General features: G+C 45.8%; 1 protein-coding gene across 4 annotated transcripts in view; it reads right to left on the bottom strand.

Moving 5' to 3' along the window:
• Positions 1 to 22,412, bottom strand: part of ACO1 (aconitase 1) — a 418,934-nt gene that overhangs the window by 327,424 nt on the left and 69,098 nt on the right. Inside the window, exon 1 of one of the 4 annotated variants that reach the window (XM_078675990.1) lies at positions 553 to 1,000. The exons of 2 other annotated variants lie outside the window; for them this stretch is intronic. The gene's annotated coding sequence lies outside the window, so the exon portion shown is untranslated. Of the gene's footprint in view, positions 1 to 552; positions 1,001 to 22,412 lie in introns of those variants that run through there. One more of the 4 variants, XM_078675988.1, reaches the window with a different exon arrangement.

Below are 22,412 nucleotides of genomic sequence, written 5' to 3'. Positions count from 1 at the left end.
TGGCGCTGCCGCGGCCTTCTGCACCGTTCATCCTCGTGGGACCTGCTGGCGCTGCCGCGGCCCGTTGTAACCGTCATCCTCGTTGGGACCTGCTGGCGCTGCCGCGGCCCGTTGCCACCTACGACCTCTTCGGGACCTGCTGGTGCTGCCGCGGCCCGTTGCCACCTACGACCTCTTCGGGACCTGCTGGCGCTGCCGCGGTCTGACCCGTCCGAACGCCGAGCTCGAGGATTGTGAGCTACCACCGTTTCACCTCAGTACCTGTAGGTACCAAGACTGTCCCGCTACCCCCTTCCCCTAATAGAGACTAGAATTGAGAGGATCATCGTGTCCTGATATCCTTGTATCGTACCACCTTACTCAAAGAATTGCCTATAAAAGGTGTTAAAATGATCTTCGTGTGGTGTCCATCTGTGGGGGGGAAGTTACTTGTCTGTACGCTCGCTGGAGACGGCCCTCACCGGAGGCCTCTCCCCTTGTGCTCGGCCGACCCTCCAGGTTCCCGTCTAACAGGGTAAATAGACAATTCTAACAATATGAAATTGCAATTACCTGGATGACCCTCGGAGCAGGAGAGATGTGATACCCTGTCTGGCTGTGCACTCTGAACCAAACGACAGAATGTATGGACGTGGAGAAAACGCGACAGCTAAGAAAGAGCACCATGGAACTCAGCTGTAGCTTACATCAGAAAATCGGCGTACAGGGGGTCCTTGTTGGAACATAAGTACTGCTTAAACCTAACAGACTGGGCACGATCCGGGGATAAGAAATATTGTAATAAGAGGGTAAGAGTTCCGCTTGGCGTCTGCTCGGGGCAACCATCCCATTTGTCCGCAATGAGCCCTAGGACTCAAGGGCAGAGCCACGCATCAAATGTATGCTAAAGGTTACACTGTAGTCTGTGGCCGGAACAGAGACAGAACACAGATTCCGAAACCAGTCTATCATCGTTGCGCCAGCCATGATAGTGGGGGACAAAGGGACAGTGAACAAATGCATACATTGCATAATGGAGCAGCGAGCCAATGAGGTCACAGATGGAAAGGACTTTACACTTTGGCCTTTTAAGGCACCTGCAGAAAGACACTGGAGATAAGTACCAGTGCACAGGCTTCACAACAAACGACAGGTTGAAAGTAAACCTCTAACAAGCATTGGAATAGCCAATAGGTCTCGGTTTTGGGACCTTATAAGTATTTAGTTATGCAGTACAATATCCTTGGTGCAACAACAACTGTTGCATGGGTAAACACTTATAAGGTCCCAAAGGCGAGACCTATTGGCTATGCCAAATCTTGTTAATAGTTGTAAGTTGAATATTTCCATTCACCGAAAGAATACCTCAGCAAGTGGCTTTTCTTAAGTGTTAGACACAAGGTGTAGAATTCGTTCTGTTTTGCTCTATAACACTTTTTTTCTCAAGTGCTTTACTGGGCGCTAGTCATGAAGGAAGAGTCACAGGCAGGGAGGGAGCCATGCAAAGCTAGAGTGAGAGAAAGCATGGCAGGCAGCGGAGAAAGTAACAGACAGGGAGGTGGGTCATGACAGTCGCAGAAAGGCCAGAGGAGAGGTGTGAGATAGGTCCTCAAGCGGGTGTGGGGATGGGGATGGGAGTCAGAGTGAGGGCTGAGGGGGTGAACCAGCACAGAAGAGAAAGGGAAGGGAAGGGCATGCTCGTGTGGGGTGGAGGGTGAACACTGTCAGGCACAGAAGCAATAGTTTATTTTTTCTAGTGGTCAAATAGGAGGCCTCTTTAGGGCATCAATAAAACAAAGTCACGATACTCTTGTACATGATTTATAAATTAAAGTAGGCACAGTAAACGTATATTTAATGCAGATATAATACACATTGCTAAGATTTTCATTTCATCGATTACTGTAATAGAGAGCGCAATAAGGTTGTGACAGTCCTCCTTAAGATGAAGTGGCAGTGATGCACATTGCCAATGCTAATTATTCCCTCATCTATTTTTAGGACTTGGTCCCTGTTTTTGGAGTTCTGGAGCACTGGTTGTCTGGCACAACACAAAATTATTAAATACATTGTTTATTAATGGATCTTGATTTGGGGCGAGTTCTTTCATCGCACAGGCTTTTCCATGCACCATCATGTTTGCGTGTAAAGACATTGGGCGGGGTACGCTTATCATTTCGTCTTCGCATGGAACTGCTCATATGAACTGGGGCCCAACCACAAATTTGGGTATTGTGGCTCCCATGGAGCACAGGAAACACCCCGAACAAAGATCAACTACATTCACTGAATGCCGGTGGTCTTGATTAAATAATCTATTCACAGGAGACAGGCTGTGACCCACAATGTGTTGGGACAGCTAGGTGTCCCCAAAGGGTGAGATCCCAGGTGCTCGTGGGGGATCAAAAACTTCCGACAAGTACAAAGCAATTCTAAAGGAGTAAGGTTTCCCGGGAGTAAGACTGTGGAACTGCTGCGTGCAGTGAGTTTGTGTGGGCCTCAAAGGGGAATAACTCCTGATGTTATATTTGGACTGAAAACCACGTGATCCCCGAAATCCCTTAAGGGCAATCTATTCCAAAAGGACATAGGAGATCCTCAAAGAATAATAAAAACACGAATAAACCAGCCAAGATCCAAAACATTATCATAAATGTGGACCCTAAATAGTAAACTTTTTCTCTGCTACAGGGCGACAATCACAAAACGTATTCCAATACACAAGTCTCCCAATCTGAATACAGTCCAAGGAATTAGAGTGAACTCCAACCATAGCTCGTTTCAAAGCGGAGGACCACAATAATTGAGCTTTACCCCTCGAAATAGGTTGAGACCTACAAGTACAAAGTACATAAACAAGGTCACTAAAAGGCAAATAGGTTGAGACCTACAAATACAAGGTACACACACAAGGTCATCAAAAGGTAAACAGTTACGAGAATACATTCATAATCTCAAAACATCTCATTCCTGAGAACATGTTCCCGAAGAAGGCTGTATGATCAAAAGACATGAGGGGAAGCACAGCACGTACCACAACCACTCATTCCACACAGGAAGTCCCCACTAAAGATTATGCCCAACACACCAGCAGATAGGCATACCTCTATGCACACACAAGACTGAATGCAGCCCCAGTAGAAAGGCTCATGCGAACATCTGCTGATTCCACAAAACAGGACCCCAAATGGGAATACAGTTATCTGGGTAGACGGAAGCACACAACTACTTGCTACACACAGTAGGTAGCCAAAGAGAAACTCTCTTCTGAGAAGCACAACGTAATGCACCTTACAGATGACCAAAGAGCTTAGCTAGCATCTAAGAGGCAGACAGCAAATTGCAACATCTCTATACAAAGAGGACCTGAGAAAGAAAATTTGGCAAAAGAAAAACTGAGCAGCTACTAGCTTAATTCACGAGATCCCATTAGAGGAACTAATCACAAGGAAAAATTATGACTGGTTGTACCTCTTAGCCTGTCAACACTAGAAATGAAGGGACCTGTTGAGAACCTACTGAATTAGATGGTTCCTTCTACACATGCTAAAAGAAGGTTCTAACAATCTCAAAACTTGTGCATCTTTCTCATAAAATTGGCACGGCTAGGAGCCATCTTGCCTCTACCACCTTGCTGCGAGAGACCAAAGATGAAGTAACAAATGTAAATGTATCATTACTGCCAACAAAATAGGTCACCACCAAAGAGGAGGCTCGTACAGGACAGAAAGGGTGGGCTAGAACTAACTGCTTCACCAACGCAATATTTCTAGTAGGTAGGGAACACGAGGTTTGGGTGGTATTACAGGACCACAATAATTGAGCTGTGTGTCTGTACATTTTCATTCAGAGGCAAAAGTATTCAGTGGGGGAGGAGGAGAGTTATGAATGCAAGTTGCTCTGTAGTGGTGGGGACACCGGGCTTTGTGACACTCTCCTCACTACTGGGTGCATGACACTCCCCCTCCAATCTGGGCGGATTCAGGACCGGTGCCCATTTGAGTGGCGGCCTGGGATCACCTCCCATGGATGTGGGTGGTTTCTTCAATGTGGAAGGTGCATGGAATTGAAATGTGGGAACGGTCTCTAAGGCTGTGAAGACCACTCCTCAAAAAGATGTAATTGTTGTAATGAAATCCGAATATGATTAGAATAGTTGAAGTTCTGGTACAGGAGAGTAAGCAATTTAGCCAATGGACCTGCAGCTAAGAGAATTGCTGTTGTGTAAACGCTTTGCAAAGCCATATCACATTGATCATATAGGGCACATCCTAAGAGATACAACAGCTCACACCACAGAGGGTTTTACAGGCCACAACCCATCCACAAAGACACAACCAGATTCACTGGAATCTTCCTCAAGGAGACAGGATATCCAGCGCGAAAGAGCTTTGCCTCCTCCAGACATGCAAACACATTCCAGTAGCACCGGGGGCAGTGCTCGCCATCCAGCTGTCGGCATTCCTATGCACTCCAAAACCTGGAGCAGTCACTGCAGCACCATGAGCAGTTGGTGCCTCACAGACCCGAATCTGCGGACACCTGGGTCAGGTTGGAACAGCTCTCATCTCCTCAGTCCATATATCTTAAGAGAAGGGTAAGGTGTGGAAATGCATGAGTTTCCAACATTCCAAGCGCATCTCCAGAACACTATGTACCAGTGGAAGGGAGTCCAGGCAGACGTCGACGAGACTGCAGGAGCGCCGAGAGAGCGCGAGAGAGCGCGAGAGAGCGCGAGAGAGCGCGAGAGAGCGCGAGAGAGCGCGAGAGAGCGCGAGAGAGCGCGAGAGAGCGAGAGAGAGCGCGAGAGAGCGCGAGAGAGCGCGAGCGAGAGAGAGAGAGCGCGAGAGAGAGAGAGCGCGAGAGAGAGAGAGCGCGAGAGAGAGAGAGCGCGAGAGAGCGCGAGAGAGCGAGAGAGCGCGAGAGAGCGCGAGAGAGCGCGAGCGAGAGAGAGAGAGCGCGAGAGAGAGAGAGCGCGAGAGAGAGAGAGCGCGAGAGAGAGCGCGAGAGAGAGAGCGCGAGAGAGAGAGCGCGAGAGAGAGAGCGCGAGAGAGAGAGCGCGAGAGAGAGAGCGCGAGAGAGAGAGCGCGAGAGAGAGAGCGCGAGAGAGAGAGCGCGAGAGAGAGAGCGCGAGAGAGAGAGCGCGAGAGAGAGAGCGAGAGAGAGCGCGAGAGAGAGAGCGAGAGAGAGCGAGAGCGAGAGAGAGTGAGAGAGAGCGAGAGAGAGCGAGAGCGAGAGCGAGAGAGAGAGCGAGAGAGAGCGAGAAGGAGCGCAGAGAGAGAGAAGGAGCGCCGAGAGAGAGAGTGAAGGAGCGCCGAGAGAGAGAGTGAAGGAGCGCCGAGAGAGAGAGTGAAGGAGCGCCGAGAGAGAGAGTGAAGGAGCGCAGAGAGAGAGAGTGAAGGAGCGCAGAGAGAGAGAGTGAAGGAGCGCAGAGAGAGAGAGTGAAGGAGCGCAGAGAGAGAGAGTGAAGGAGCGCAGAGAGAGAGAGTGAAGGAGCGCAGAGAGAGAGAGTGAAGGAGCGCAGAGAGAGAGAGTGAAGGAGCGCAGAGAGAGAGAGTGAAGGAGCGCAGAGAGAGAGAGTGAAGGAGCGCAGAGAGAGAGAGTGAAGGAGCGCAGAGAGAGAGAGTGAAGGAGCGCAGAGAGAGAGAGTGAAGGAGCGCAGAGAGAGAGAGTGAAGGAGCGCAGAGAGAGAGAGTGAAGGAGCGCAGAGAGAGAGAGTGAAGGAGCGCAGAGAGAGAGAGTGAAGGAGTGCAGAGAGAGAGAGTGAAGGAGCACAGAGAGAGAGAGTGAAGGAGCACAGAGAGAGAGAGTGAAGGAGCACAGAGAGAGAGAGTGAAGGAGCACAGAGAGAGAGAGTGAAGGAGCACAGAGAGAGAGTGAAGGAGCACAGAGAGAGAGTGAAGGAGCACAGAGAGAGAGACAGCAGGAACACAGTGCGACACTGCAGGAACAGAGCGAGAGTGTGTGCAGGAGCAAAGAGCGAGAGACTACAAGGATAATATTGAGATCACAGAAAAGGGTGTGTTCAGAGAAGAAAAGTGCTTGAAAAAAATCGCAGTCAGTGCGTTACCTGCGAAGGGAGGCCAAACATAGGAAACATGATGACAGCAAAGTCTACTAGGAATAGAGGTTTTTTTAACACAAGGTGCATAACTGTTAAGCGAGCAAAGACCAGGAAAAGTCTGGGAACATAAAAACAGCTCTCAAAGATGTCACACAGGAAAAACAGATGCTGAGCACCAACTGCTAACACAGAAACACAGGGAGAATGAGTAAGGCGACCAGAGAGCTGTCCAGGGAAGCACAATGAGCATTGTAACTGCTATAAGAACGGCAGACAGTGGCTAGGTAGTGAGTATTAGTGGTGCAATCAAAGAGGACAAACAGTAAAACAAGCCCGAGAGTGATGTGTTCGTGTGCAGTCTGCTCTTTTTGGAAGCACTGCACTTGTGCTACGCCCCTGCTCGCTCCCGCAAGCTGGATGCCGCCACAAGCAGAAGTGTGTGCTTCCAAAAAGAGCAGAGCCACGGCTAAAGGTCCTCCTATGCAGCGCATGCGTGCTGCGTAGGAGAGACCTAAAAATGACGACCGATCCGGAGGACAGAACACTTCGGAGCACCGAGGACATGGAGATTTAGTAGTAAAGAGGACAGTGCAGTTTGAAACGCCTTTACCAAGCATCGGCATAGGGCCAGTTAAGGATGTGGGCTAGCTTTCCTACCAATCGACCAGCTTCTGGAAATGGTCAACTGTAATACTTGGTGGCAATTGCTCAGAAATAGCAGAAGGAGCAGTCTCTGAAGAACTGTATATCCGACAGTGATCCAAGCCAAATGTGGTGGGACCACAAGGAACCAAGCTCTCTCTCCAGAGGTACTACAAGACTTCGAAGCAATGGAGAGTTGTTTTCCTGATGTACAGGTTTTCCTCAGCCCTCCTCAGGCAAATGTGCACATTCACTTGACAAAGCAGAGGACCTAGTCTGCTCTACACATCAGTCAGCTTGCGTGCCAAACTACACCAAATACATTCCTCAGGTGGCTCCAATACTGCAGTGCTATCACTGCACGTGGAAGAAGCCTCTGCTTTGAAAGTATTTTTCAGCGAAATTCTGAATTCATAGTGTAGAAGGCACAACGATACTCTGAGTTGGACCTCAATGGAGACCTTAACCCCTTCGACGCTCATGACGAGCCCAGCTCGTCATGGAGTTTCCATTGACTTCAATGGAAATTACATTCAAAGCCATAAAACACCTTAGCATCCAAGTGGTTAATGGAGGGGAAGGGGAGAGGAGGGGGAAGGAGAGAAGAGGGAAAAGGAGAGGAGACACCCTTGAATTTACTCAGAAAGGGCGCACTGCCCACTGACTCCATCCAATTCAATTAAGCTCTAGAATGATAAACAAATCAAAGCCAAGGTTTCCATGGGGGATACCCCCCTGGAGCAGACAAAGTACTTCACCTACTTGGGAGTTACCTTTAGTGAGACGTTGAGCTGGTCCCACCAGGTTGAGCTCATGACCTTGAAACATCAGCAGCTGGGTGGGGCACTGATCAAGGAACACAAAGGTTCATTTACAAGGCCAATGTCCCCGCTTATAAAGATATATGGTGGTAAGGTTTTACCAGCAGTCCTATATGGAGCAGAACTCTGGGGTGGTAGTAACCTGGACTCGTTAAGACAAGCCCAAAACAAATTCTTGCGAATGGCAACAGGTCTGCCTCAGTCATCACCACTAATTCCCCTCTTTTATGATTTAGGGTGCCAACCGGTGGACGACCATGCTAGATTTCGCCCACTCACATTCTGGCGTCGTCTATGGACTACGCCGGAACTCCACTACTACGCAAAAGCCTGCTTGCAGGTTAGAAACAGCTTTGGTGCCACAAATATAGGCTGGTTTAGAGACCTTAAGGCTACCCTAATCGCCTTGGGGCATGGAGACCTGTGGTTCTCCCCCGAGTCAGCCAAATTCCCATCTAAAAAGGATTTTAAACAGTGTTATTGGGAATGGGTGACATTCAACAGGCATTTAAAAATGTGCTCGAGTAGCCTTACTGCTCTGTTCACTGTTTATAAGGACATATCCAAGTTGGAAAGGTATTGGGATATTATAACAAAGCCCATGGACCGCAAACTATTCTTCCAATTTAGAACTGGTTCACTTCCTCTTGGGGACTTTACCAAAAAGTGGGGAGCTGATAGGACGGGGCATTGTCCTAATTGCCTAAGTATTGTTGAAAGCATGAATCACTTTTTGTATGTGTGTCCACTTTATTCTGCCCCCAGAGGCAAATGGCTTAGGCCGGTATGTAGAAACTTAGGTACCAGCTCGGCTGGTGAAGCAAGTAGAATGTTAAAGACCAATCTGGACCCTTTAATTGTTGTGGGGGTTGCTAAATTTCTGGGGTGGGCCTGGGTGCTTAGAATCAGGTTTATTAAGAGCAATCCAACGGGGATCTAAAAGATGTGATTGTTTTAAAACTAGCCCCAGTATTTTGCCGAAACATGTATATATTTGAGCGCTACTGTAAATCTGTAAACATGTAACAAGAAGCCGATTAGCCTGGCATGATTTAATACTTGTCTTAATTGTTTTTATATGTATAAATTGTATTTTATGTCTTTTATGATGAACTAATCGAATAAAGACTTCTTGAACACACTGAATGATTAACATTCTAGATCACCCGAAAAGTATGGATATTCATTCTGGGATGCTGAAGTTTACCAATGGTAGGTAATGGGCAGCCTTTAAGTCCACAGATAGAACACATTTGATAAAAAACAAGAGCAACCCTTATGTCCATGTGAACAGGGGTATCAAGTTATCCTTGGAACAAGTGTTGACATGGAACTCATGCTCGGGAAGGTTTTTTAGTTTCACAGACCTTTCTGTGTAGAATCAATCATTATAACAACATATTCGATTAATTCAACAATGTTATTCAATAAGGATTTGTAAAAACGATAATAGCACAGCCAGTATTTTTAGGAGCAACTATGGTTCAGCCAACCAAGTTTTATTAGATGGAAATTATTTAAATAAACAATTATAGTATAAAGTATGTGTATATATATATATATATATATATATATATATATATTAATTATATGTATTCATTCTAAACACATCCCTCTAGTCTCTCTATGAGGCTAGAGGCAAAAGTGCATTCAGTAAACTTATTTAGCACACAGTAAATTAGCACAATATATGATTAGCCCTACGGGCACAAAGCATATAAGAAAGTGATATAAGAACCACATCTGACATAAATACAAGGCCTAGAGCCTTTAGAACCGCTGGGGCCACCAGGAACCACCCAAGGTAGTGACCCAGGGGACCCACGGGGGACATGTGCAGTGTCTAAACACCGCCGCGAATCATCATTAACTTCTATGGGGAAATTAGCGGTTGGAAAATTACAGATTAAGGACACTTAGAGGAGGACTTGGCGCAAACCCCTTCAGAACTAGGTATTTCTAGAGTTAATACCCACGAGAGCACCGGAGTACTCTAGTTACCTCAGCAAGGTAAGAAGGGGGCATAGGTGTCTTTTGGTATCTGGTTTCTCGTAATTTTCAACGGCGATCTGCAGCAAAGTGCTGCTGGCGACCAAGTCGAAAGTGTCCGGGTGGATCGAAGATCTGGAGAACCTGAAAGCAGAGGGGATAGGGTCTGGGTCACTAGCCAGTGACCAGGAAGGCGATGAGAAGATGCCAACCGATGTTGGGTGATTTCAGGTGAAGAAGGTGAAACTTGACTACAGCCACGAGGACCAGCAGGCGTCGAGGACGACCAGGAGCTGGATTCGAGCTGTCCCACGAAGGATGTTGAGTGGTGTGGTGTCGGATTCCAGATGGGACCCAACAAGCCTGGGCAACAGCAACCCACGCAGAAAGCAAAGATTGACTTTGGTGCAGACCATGAAGGTCTGAGAGACTCACCCTTTGGAGGAGAGTCAGGGCACGTCTGGAGCAACCAAGAAAGCCCAAGAAACAGAAGTTACCTTGGTTGGGACCCACCAGTCGACGGACCAGGGATCGCGAAGAAGCCTTGAGCGGAAATGCTAGAAGCGGGCCCACGGAACACTCCTGGAGTGCAGACCCACAATCTTCGGGGCAAATGGTGCTCGGGCTTGGACTACAAGTAGCCCAATGCACAATTTCGGGAAAGCTCGGAAAGTCGATGCACTACCAAATGTGCATGGTGTCCAGGAGTTCCGGTCCCACGTCACTCGTGAGGGCTGCGGGTCTCAGCTTTGATGGGATCTCGTGTCGGCCTCTGAGAAGTCTGGAAGTCCGTGTCCTGAGTCGCAAATCCGGTGGGACTCTTGGAAATGCATACCGGCAAGATGCTTCTTTGGTGCCCGTTTGAACAAGGGAGTCACTCCTTGACCCCAAGGAAGATTCTTCCGTCTTCTAGACAAAATAGAATGTCTAAGGTCCAGGATATATGTTGCAGAGTTTCGTCCAGGGTAACCTAAAGTCCTAAGGATTGGGTTCCTATACTTATGCTAAGATAGGGGGTTGAATTCACTCAAGGGACCCACCTATGGGTGGATCCAGGGAGGGGGGTGGTTACACCCCTTTCCCTTTGTCCAGTTTCGCGCCAGGGCTGGGGCTGAGTGCCCCTGCAGCGGTTTGAACTAGGATATGCACAGGGACACCAAGTGTGCCCCCAGCACGGTTCGAAAAGCATTCTCTGAATGCCCCCACCCAGCCGCAATACACTAAAGCCTGTATGGGAGGTGGCAACACCTCCCTGACCACCTCCCTGTGACAAGATACCTACGGTCCAGGCCTCCCCTGCCAAAGTTTCGTCCAGCAGAAGGAGGTAAGACTCAGGTCTGTGGCTGCAGCATCCATTTTGTGATGCTGGGGCTCTTTTAAACTATTACCGGTTGGGCAAGTGTGTACATGTCCTCTCCCTCTAGAAGGGTGGAATTCTATCCCCGCCGCCAGGACTGGCGGGATTAGGATTCAACAGTGTTTGACACCAAACACGACATGTTTCTAGGCAGCCATTCCAAAGTTTGCATTAACCGTGAGGTTATAATGTACTTAAGAGTATATGGTCTGGCTGCAACACAGAACCGCTACAGAGAATAGATTCGGAAGGCTGCAGAGGGGTCCTGCTCATGCATGGGCACCCTCTTACACAAAACCAAGCACTCTGCCTTCAGGATTGATAAGGCCTGCCATAGGAGTGACTTATAGGTTTATATGTGTCAGTGATTAAGGTAGATATAGGTAACCTATTTCTTAGTAAGGGGTGCATTCACCACCTTACCCAGGCTGCAGTAGCAGACCTGTGGTGCCATTTTGGAAGGCTTCCCAGAGGTAGCATAATACATGCTTCAGCCCCTGGTAGGCCTCCGGGGTACCTATGCCCTTAGTACCTAAGGTACCATATACTAGGGACAAGGGTAACCCAGTAACCAATCTGGAGTGTACCTAATGTACATGCAATCAATTGCGAGAGGAAGCAGCTAGGCTGGGGTCCTGGTTAGCAGAGCCCCAGCCGGACTAAAGTCGAAAAACAGTTCAACACCAGCAAAAAGTGAGGGTAACCATAGTAAGCAGAACCTACTCTCCTACACCTTGCACCCCATAAACAGATTTCTACTGAATTACAATTCATGCAATGCCATAGTTCTCAGTTACTAAGTAAACATAAATTCTATTTACTTGCACACCATCATGTACAAAATGTGCTAGTTAATTGCTCCCAAGCAGAACATATTTGGTCACTAAAGGAATTTAAAAACCCTTTCATGAGTTACTTTATCACACGTTTCTCGTGGATTAGTTCAAATCATTATTTACCTGCACTCCACAAATGTTATTTCCACTCACCTCCTTTGACCCCTTCTTATTAACATTGTATGTCAAAATCTTGAAGTCAATAATATCTCAGCACTTATACAGATGTAAGAATATCAACTCCCAACGTATTGTAAACATAGCATCGATAGGGATACCCTCCTGGGTGATACAGTGTGCTAAACAAATACACAACACAGGGTGCATGGAATTACTATTCGTAATTTCACAGCAACTTGCATTGATATGATGTTAGTCCTTATTGTACAGGGGATTAACTTTTAGGTTGATATAAAGAAACTCAATATTTATTTTGAAAGAACTCCCACCTGAGCTTGGAATATTGACTTCTACTCCCCTGCATCATCACCTCCCCCTTCATCTTTAGTTCCACCCCAAAATCTGTTTCGCCTCGCTCACTATCCACGATCTTTAAGTGCCAAATGTGCAATTTAGCACAGCATAAAACAAAAAATACATCATGCGGACATTTTCTGGGAATTAGAATGGGCCTCTGGGCACGAGGCAATGCACTTTAGAGGCCATTAACAGGCAGCAACTTTAATTTAGAGACTACACTGCGGCCCATGGAATCTACAGGCCTGAAACAGGACCACAACTGTTGCCAGAATCTCACACTGGGTTTTTTCCGCAGCAGCCGCAGCCGTGGTTCAACAAGGCAGTTCATCTGAGCACAAAAGGTGAAGGGTGCACGGACTCCGAGACACAATGTGTCAGACAAAATGCTCCAATATCTACGTGCATTAAACACGCTAACTGCTCTGTTACAATAATTCTACTAGCTATAAAATAGATTTTTCTAAGACCCACTCGACAAATGTACATAGAACGCCGGTATTTTCACTTTTTAAAACCAAAATGACTCGAGAGAGTTTCAAGAGCATGTACCAGTTTCAGACGACCTCTCTGTGGCAACGTTTAGCGCCCCCTTTAAAGAGACAGCAATTTTAAATGAACGAGAGGCGTAGCATGCAAGGAGATTGCTTCTGTACTTGGGCAGCATGAGCAAGCAACTGAACTGCTGTGATGCTAAACCTCACATTCACAACAATCAGATACTAAAGCAATGATTAACAAAATCTACAGCTCAGGTAATATACAGCTCCACGGTACAATGTAAACGGGAGCACCCCGAGGGAAGCTCAATGCAAGGGAAATCAAGTTGGTACACTTAAAAGAAAACAAATAAGATACGATCGATTAGATATTGCAAACACTTTTAGCGGACATAAATGAAAAGCAGATTGAAAGTGTATTTTAATGCAATGTGAATTCAAGGGAATTGGGCTGTCCAAAACGGTTAACGACATTCAAACAAAAATATAAATGGTCCACCTACACAAGTAGAGTGTCTGTCTAGTGGCTCGTTCCTTGTTAAAAATCAAACTATTCTCTGTGCGCGAAATACTGAGGATTATGGCCGATATGAATACATAAATATTGTGGGAATTATACATCCACAAAGTATGGAGATTACAAGTTAATGAAGAAGGTAAGAATGTAGCCACAATCCTTGGACTGTTATGGCGTGACTCGGACTTCTTGTTTACGTGGAAAACGACCTTGAGAAAAAAATATGTTTGCAACACACTGGCTTTTTAACTGAACACAAAGTTCAGGATAAGCTCACTACGCCTGACGAACCCTTGCGAGGCAAAGGCTACATGTGATGAGCCAGCAATCGCACCACACAAAACATTGAATAAATTGAACCCGGAAGCGCAATCACGTGCTTAAAGTTTGAAAAACAAGTTGTACCCACTTTCCTCAATGATTGTCAGCTGCTGAGCAACAAGCAGATCTGCATTAAAAAATACTTATTTCCAACTGCAACGAAACAAGTGCAAATTACAAATACACGTAGTCTTAATTTACATTACTTTCCTCTGCACATGTAATTTAGGAATAGTATGGTTAATAGACTGATCTCCATGTGGCAGCCCCAAAAAGATCTAAAATGGAAGCATTCATCAGAGTATTGCTGGCTACTTTTCTTCTGGCATAGTGGGCCCATGGTTTACCGGTTATGGGCAACTGTATGTTTGCTAGCAGATTATGATGTAAAACAGTGTTCCCTCCATCACAGAAAGGGAGGTTTAGATGTTATAGGCATGGCTAAAACCAAACGTTCTCGGGATCAATTTTGAAGACGATGGTGGTACCAGTCTATACTGCTGCTAAACGCACCCCTCTTCTTGGGAAGTCAGCCAAAGTGCTAGAAAAAAAAAGAATCATGCTAAAATAAAGAAATATATATCTCAAGCACATGTTTGCCACTGAATAACGAATGACCCTTTGGCTCGTTTTTTAACATAAAAAGAAATTGGTGGGGCGGGGAGTTTAACTGAGCTGCTGTGGAGTTTTAAATACTATTTCTCTGATGCACCATTCAAAGATACGAGCTTGAAGCAAGCCATTATTTTAAAAATAGATTAATAATGAAGAAGGAGTAACATTGCTATGGACTATAAATGTGTAAAATGAAAATAAATGTAGCTTTCGGTTCTACAAAAAAAAGTCACAAAAGTACACCAGCAGGCTTATGTACTTCGATTGGTGCATATTTAAGATGTTTAGACATGTACAACTGTTTATAGAAGTAGGCCTGGAAACTACTCCTTGCAAACTGTGGTGACTTCCAGTTTCACATGAGTAAATTGAGCGACTACATATTCCTCTCTCTCTACACCCTCTTGGCCCTCTCCCAGTAAAAGGTTTTAGTTCGGCCTTTGAAAGGAGTTCATTTTCAACAATTTCTAGCACGGTAAGAGATTGGAGAGAATGTAGTGAATACCCTTAAACAGCTTGCAAGTGTGCAAAGGTGCACATACTCGCAAGGTATTCCAACTCTGGAACTACTGCTAACTACTTCTAGCCCCTTCTGCTAGATTCCAAACACTGTTATACTATAAGACCTGAAGTAAACAAAAAAGTGGTGGATGGAAGGCCTGAATCAATCTCAACCACTGATAATTACTCGGGGCAACATCCTCGTTAATAGTTATTTTACACCATATACCACCTCAGTTCGGACCCAGCCATATGCAAATCAGTCTTGACTTTGCATCAATAGGTACAGTGCAGCCTGGACTGCCACGCCAGGTTCTCCCTGAACCGGAACACAGGCAACCTATGACCGTTTTTGCAGAGTTAGGGCTCATCGGTCAGCTATACCTTGATTCCAGTGGCAGTGTGCACAAGGGAACAAGGCTTAGGCATATCGTCCCACTTAGGGCACCGCACCCAAGAATACAAAAGTGATGGATGGAAACAGAGACTATATCCCAGTCCTTCACTATTATGCACTTCATGAAGCCTAAGCTTGAAAGCAGCTGATGAGCCCTTATGGTCAGTTGACATGTATAGTACATTAAACCAATAGATATTTAATACAGCCTCCAACATCCCCCACCACGTGTTTATTGGTTGAGGTTTTACTTGCTATTTGTATCCAAATCTGATGACTTAATTTATGAGCACTTGAATTCTTTGTTTTGTGCAAACATTTGACAAACGTATTTTTATCTTCTTAATGCCCAGGCCGAACTTCAAAAAGATTTGTGGTTGGGAGGAAGGCAAACAAAATATATCTGTAGACTTTGCTGATTATTGCATTTACAAATAAAATCAAGGTATTCTGGAATGGCTACCAAGCCGTAAAATAAAGATGGTTGCAGTTTGCTTTTCATTAACTTTATTAATGGCTCAAAGGAGTGGCCATGCACTTTGGTCTGTAGCAATTTAAACGTATGACTCAAAGAGTTAACTTTAGTTTCTAATGACAACATATGGTCTTAAAAAGAGCTACAAAGTTCAAAATGATGCCCAAATATTTATCAGACCTTACGGTTTAGATTTTCCTATTATTTCTGCGCCACGAACCTTGCCTTTTTATTTTCTGGCCTATCATCACTATATTTGTTCTATCTAAATGTATTCCCAGTTTTAATTTTGTCACAGTATGAACCCAACTCGTTAAGAAGCCTTTGGAGGCCTATGGATGTTTTGATCATGAGAACAGTGTTAGGATATTGCAATGTTGACAGCTGACACCGACCTAGGCTGGAAGGTCAGCAATCAAGTTACCATGGGTGTCATTTAAGTCTGCTATGAAAAGAGTAGACACTATGGGAGCCAGTACACAACCTTATTTGAGCCCATTCATGAATTAGATTGGTCTTGAAATAGTCCCTTATTTTCTATTTTGACATTCACCCACCTGATTGTATAAAGTAGTTGGATGGCTTTCACTAACCGTGGAGGAATGTTCAATTTGCATAGACTTTCCCCAGAACAAGTTTCTAGACACTGTCAAAGGCTGCTCTTAAAAAAAAAAAAAAAAAAAGAAAACACTTGAAAAGTAAAGATTGAGAGGAATGTCTTTCAAATTAGACTAAAAGTGTAAAAGCCTCTGCCAATGCCGGACAGAAACCAGTTTGTGAAAAAGAGAAACAATCATGTCAGACGGCCATGGCTCAAGATCAAGCAGAATACAATCTGCAAATTGTTTGGCTTTGATGTCCAGCAAAGTAATTAAACGATACTTTTGGGTGGTTGTGACATTTCCCTTTTTGTATATCGGCTGAAGGAAGGATCATGCAATGAATGTGGAAGGGTTTGCGTTAATAGACACCAATTAAAAAGTGGTGTGAGAATGTTTGGCCACAATTGCCAATTTACTTTAAAGAGGACATTTGGTAGGAAGTTAGGGTCTAGGGTACTGTCATGCTGTCCTAATGATGGAAACTTCAAAGTTGTTACTAATCCCTTCCATCACTTCATTTAAGGAGCACTGAGGTTTGCTTGCTAGACAAGATTATGTTTGTATCTCCACGAGAGAAGCATTAAGGTGTACTTGAAGAATGGAGTTATGTTTTTTACATCGCAGGTTGACTCTTAAAAACAAGATCCACTGATCTTCGGCTAGATTTTGACTACGAGACGTTACATGATTATGGGACAATCTGTGGACGGTTGTCCAGAAGGCTCTAAATTGCCTTAGTTACATGTTACCAGGAGCGTAATACAAAACTTTTCCCTTACTTTTGCATTTTTGTTTACTCACTGGAACAAGTTTAGATTGGTCGGGATTTTAAGCATTTATCTAGTTTCTCTTTGTACGACTTGGCCTTTTTGGCTAAAGTTCCCTCAACTTTTTGCTTTTTCCCTAGACCGTTTCCCTGACAGAGTTGCCAATTCAGATGCTTTGGGTACTTTGCCCCTGCTGATCAGTGTCAAAGTACAAGTGTTCCCTAGGTAAAATTTAATGGCAATTGGTTGGCCATGATTGGTATGTTTGCCTTACTAGTAAAGTCCCTAGTGATGTGCACTGTGTGTGCCAGGGCTAGTAATGCAATGGTGCGTGGAGAAGTGAACTCAAGCCTGCAGTGTAGGGCCTGCGCGCAGTCTGCTAAGGTAGCATGTTGTCCTGACAAGTGCAACCACTTGTCAGGCCCGACTTTCCCTTTTACATACACATTGGGCACCCCATGGTAGGTCCCGGGTAATCCCTGGGTAGGGTGCAGTGTAGGTAAAAGACAGGACATATACTAAGATGTGTGCTATGTCCCGACAGTGAAAAACACTCCATATGGGCCATCCTGCCCATAGGACAGAAAGGGGGAGGCTGGGTGTTGTGTTTGTTAGCCTAGTTTCCTGTAAGTTTAGAATGGAGAGGTGAAGTTTAGTATGTATGAACTCACAGTGTCATAACATCTTTCTATGAAGGTACTTTTGTCACTGTGTTCAGAAACCACTCTTTTAGAAAGAGGCTGAGTTTTGTGCTTTAGGCATTTCTGAGTGTCTCTGCTGAAATGTGAATTGTCTGTTTGTATCTGGAAGGTGAGAGGAGTTGGGAGAGGTCTTGAGCCAGGGAGGGGTGGAGATTGCACCAGGCTGCCCTGCATCTGGAGAGTATGGGGAGGAGAAGCCCAGGAGGTGAAAACGCCTGGGATGGTGCTATAAACCAATTGACCCATCTCCTGCTGAGTGATTAAGGATCCAGACCCCCAGTATTAAAGGGAGAAAGGTGACACTGGGAGGGAGACACCCAGAACAGATTTAGGGAGGGGTCAGAGACCCCTGAGCAAAAACGCACTTCAAAGACATTAAGGGGTATGACTAGGAGAGCTGAAATCCCTGAACGTTGGAATAAAACAGAAATAGATTGAGACTGAAAAGGCTTGGACCCATTCTGAGGTCAAGAGGAACTTCTGCTAAAGAAGGAGCAACTTAAAAAACTGCTGTGGAAAGACCAATCCTTGCTTCGTGATCTGGGGCTGGTCTGCAGTTTGCTGTTCTAACCAAGGGAGTGGCTGTTGGGACTGTGCTTGGAGGCGCTGGGCCCCCCCCCTGCTTGAAGAAGACTGTGCTTTGTGCTGTGTCTTGTAACCCCAAGGGCCTGAGGTGAGCTGGCTCCCAGTTTGGAAACACAGGAACATAAAAGTTTCCAGAGAAGTCCCAAGCAACGCGGTGTGCGCGTGCTTTTGCAGCTTGAAACCCTCAGAATTTGTGCCTGGTCATAGTGGGCACGCAGGAGTAAGCGGAGTCTCAGAAGAACAGGGTGCGTGTCGTGGTGCAGGCCATGGCGTTGGTGAGGATCGCCTGGTCGTTGTGTGCACAGGGAGACTAGGTGAGACTCGGACGCTCAGAGTGCGTGACGTGGAGACGGCAAGGGCATTGGTGAGGAGCGCCTGGTCGTAGTGTGCACCGAAAGAAGAAGTGAGTCTCGAACACGCCAAGTGCTTGTCGTGGTGCAACCAGAGCATTGTTGAAGAGCGCCTGGACATAGTGTGCACCAGGAGGAGAGACTCGGACGCGCATAGTGCGTGTCGAGGTGCAACCTGAGGCGCTGGTGAGGAGTGCCTGTGTAGTGTGTGCACCAGATTCGAAGTGAGACTCCACAGTGCTGAGGGTCTCGGTGTTCACTGAGACCGCCGGAAGGAGGGCCAGGTCATTGGGCCCTCGGAGTGAAACAGCAGCGGCCCGGACCGGCAGCCCCGGAGGTGCCGAGCCGCCAGCCCGAGCTCGCCGTACCCATTGACTGAGTTCTGGATCAAGGCCCAAGTCGCTGAAGGAGGAGAGGAGAGTGGGGTCGCGCCCCCAGTTAACGTGGATCACCAGCTGGGGTGGGTGCAGGCCCGGAGGGTCACTATCTCGGCCTCTCGCTTTTGTCAGCTGCGCAAGCCTGTTGCTCCAGCTCGGATCTCGGCCCGTGCTGACCCAAGGAGGGACAGTACTGGGGCCGCAGTGAGAAGCAGTACTTTTGGGTCATCATTGATCCATATTGGGGGCACTGTTAACGGAGCACCTAAACTGTCATATTACAATTTGCATTATTACTGCTAACGAACTGTCGTATGACACCTGACCACATTTGTGCCTGACAAACTACATGCTTGGTGCTCTACGCACTGCGTTATTTTTCCCTTGCAGAGTACATCATTGTAGTGTGGCGCATTGCATTATTTCTTCATCGCACAGTATCGGATTATAACGTGGCTCAGTGCATTATTTCTTCCTCGCACAGTACATGATTGTAGCGTGACGCATTGCTTTGTTTCTTCCTGGTACAGGGCATGCTGGTAGTGATACACATTACAATATTCCTTCTATTGCAAAGTACATGACTGTGGTGCTACGTATAGCATTGTTTCTCTGTTGCACAGTACAAGAGAATATCATTACGCATTGCAGTATTTCTTTTCTTTTGCAACATGTGTGATTCTTGCAATAAGACTTGCCCAACCTTTTGGAAACGGTTAGAAGTGAGCTTAACTGTTGGTTAGAAGCAGTGGTTGGGATTAGAACCTACCAACCCACCAGAAGGAATACTATCCATTCTTATATGTTGATTTTGTATCGTGTGATCATATCGTATAACTTCTTATATAAAGATTACACTCATTTTATAAAAAAACTCGTGCGGAGTATATTTGTGGTGACATCATTGGGTTGCTGTGAGTGTCGTTGCACATATTGTACACTCGTGCCTTGGAGATAAGCCTGGCTTCTCATGCCAAGCACTAAGGGGGTGAGCAGGGCTATCTCAGACGGTGTCCTTACTTAGCCTTACGTTGAAACAAGGGGTCAGGGACACCCGCCTCCAGCATTTGGTGGCGGCGGTGAGGGATAAGGACCCCCCCCCTTCCAACTCTTTGTATGCGGTTTTTTGCTCTCCATTTTGAGCTCTTTGCTAAACCACAAATTACTGAGGGATCGTAACTCCTGAGAGGACTTCTTAGTCATTTTAATGTTGTGGTTAAAGAAGAAGAATATTTCACATGAGAAGTGTTCCCAGTGTTCGATCAGACTGATTCCAGTTGACCCATTTGTAGTTGAGGACTGGCCACATGTTTGGGCAATAGCTCAGACTTTGAGAATATTTCTTGGGCCTGCCTGTCCATTTTACCCATTTCATGATCTCCATAGCTGTCTTGCCTGAAATGTTTCTAAAATGTTTCTATCCGACTGTGGGGGAGGTGCACAGCACTAGGTTTTGTAGATGGGCTCTGTAATGGGTTTAAGGTAAGGTTGGGTGCTCCGTCAGGTTACGTATCTGTCCTGTTACGTTATGTAGTTAACAATAATGTTGTGCATACATAAAATATGAATGCATCCCTGAAATTGGGCACACCATAGGTTCTTTTCAAGAAGACTCCACAGTCAGATTGACATAAGTTATTGTTTTATGCTTTGTATCCAAATTCGTAACTTGATATTTTCATCATATCATATTGAATTTCATTGTGTTGTTAACATAGCCAATACATTTCCTCAATGCTCCGATGCATTTCGGGCTTCCATGCCCTTTCTCAAGGAGCTCTATAAACCAAACAATCAGATATAACCATCACTAGTAAATAATAGCGGACATGTCACATTAAAAACAGTAACACAATAATAATAAACCATACGGTGATTCAAATTCATGCATGCGGCTCGTGTGTGTACGCTGCGGCAGTTAGTGATAAGGTGCAACGGATACGTGGTGAAGTGAAGTTACATACGGTGGCGTGCACAGAACTTACGTATCTGAGTTTTTGTATTGTCATAGATATAGCTGTAAGTTAAAAAGAGCAAGAATTAGCGAAAGGCAATCGTACGAGGCTACTATCTCGTTTAGAGTCATAGCATAATACCGTGGCGGTATAGACCTGACTTAATAGAAAGGAGTAGAGGTCTCCAGATTAAAAATGGACCAGAAACTGAGGGAATTATCCACATCAGTGGCACGTCCCATAGCTCAGGGAAGCCTCTTTTGGACCCATTCATTTGGGAACTGGGCAAATTAATACTTTCAATTCTCTAGATAAGGCTCACACATCCACTAAAAGCATTTTTATACCCTGTGTTTTTGCTGGAGCCGGTCATGGTAGGGGGTGCTCAACCAGCGGTGCTCGTCACCAAGCCTTTGCTCGGGGGTTTCAATTCCAGCCGAGGACTGTGGCAGAACTCCTCAAAGTTTGGCAATTTCTACCCAACCAGTAACTATCCCTCTCGCGGGGGTGTGAAATGCAGTTCCAGAGGCTACAATAATTTCCCAGGGTGAGCATACAGAATTCAGAAGGGTTAAAACTTGGGGGACTTTTTGCTCAGTTGGGAGGCTCTTTCCTCAGATGCTTGGTTTCTTCAGACCATCAAATGGTTTCAAATAGAATTCTACGAGGTACCCTCTAAACTGCAGGACCAAAACCCCTGTTTTTTTCTTGCAAACAATCAGAGTTGGTGGATCTGGAGATTGTGCAACACTAAGAGCCACTATCGTCTCAACTGTGTTTTATCCCAAGGACTTTCTCAGCAAACCTTTCCTTGTAGAAAAAAGGGATGGAGGTCAACACCCGATTATCAATCTCAAAGAATTCAACTAGTGGCTGGTTTACCACTATTCTAAGATGAAGGGTATCCATCTTCTCAGACTTTTTACATGTAGGGGACTGGATGGTCCGCCTGGACTTGAAGGACGCCTAAATCGAGATATACATCTTTCACCCTCACAGATATTTCTTGCAGTTCTAATAGAAGTCACAAATATTCAAATTCACTTTCTTTCCGTCTATCACCCGCTCCACGATGTTTCACCATAATGCTGAAACCGGTGGTCAAGCACTGGAGAGCCTGGGTTGTGAGATTGATCGTCTACTTGGACGATATTCTTATCATGAACCAATGCCCAGCAGGTCAGTCATCTGCAGGTGATTGGACAATTGAGCTACTAAAGTCTCTAGATTTTGTGCTCAACAAGAAGTCGTCTCTGCTCACCACATCCCAGACTCTGCAATTTCTGGGGATTGTGGTGGACTCGGTCAAAGCCACCATAAGTCTTCATTCTCACAAACTTACCAAGATAAAGTACAAGGTCAGAAAAACCCTATCCAGGCCTTTGATCTCTTTGCGCCAGTCAGTCCGCATCGCGAGTCTTCTCTCCTCAACCATACAGGCCATTTTTCCAGGACCTCCCCATTATCGGCCATTACAACGCCAACAGATTTCCCATCTTCAACAGGGTCTTACCTATTTACAATCTGTTTCCCCTCTCGCTAGATGCAAAGGAGCAACTACACTGGTGGGTATCCCACATGGAA

Source organism: Lissotriton helveticus, chromosome 2_1 (genome assembly GCF_964261635.1).
Source record: "Lissotriton helveticus chromosome 2_1, aLisHel1.1, whole genome shotgun sequence".
Lineage (NCBI taxonomy): Eukaryota > Metazoa > Chordata > Amphibia > Caudata > Salamandridae > Lissotriton > Lissotriton helveticus.
This window is presented reverse-complemented; position numbering and strand designations above follow the sequence as displayed.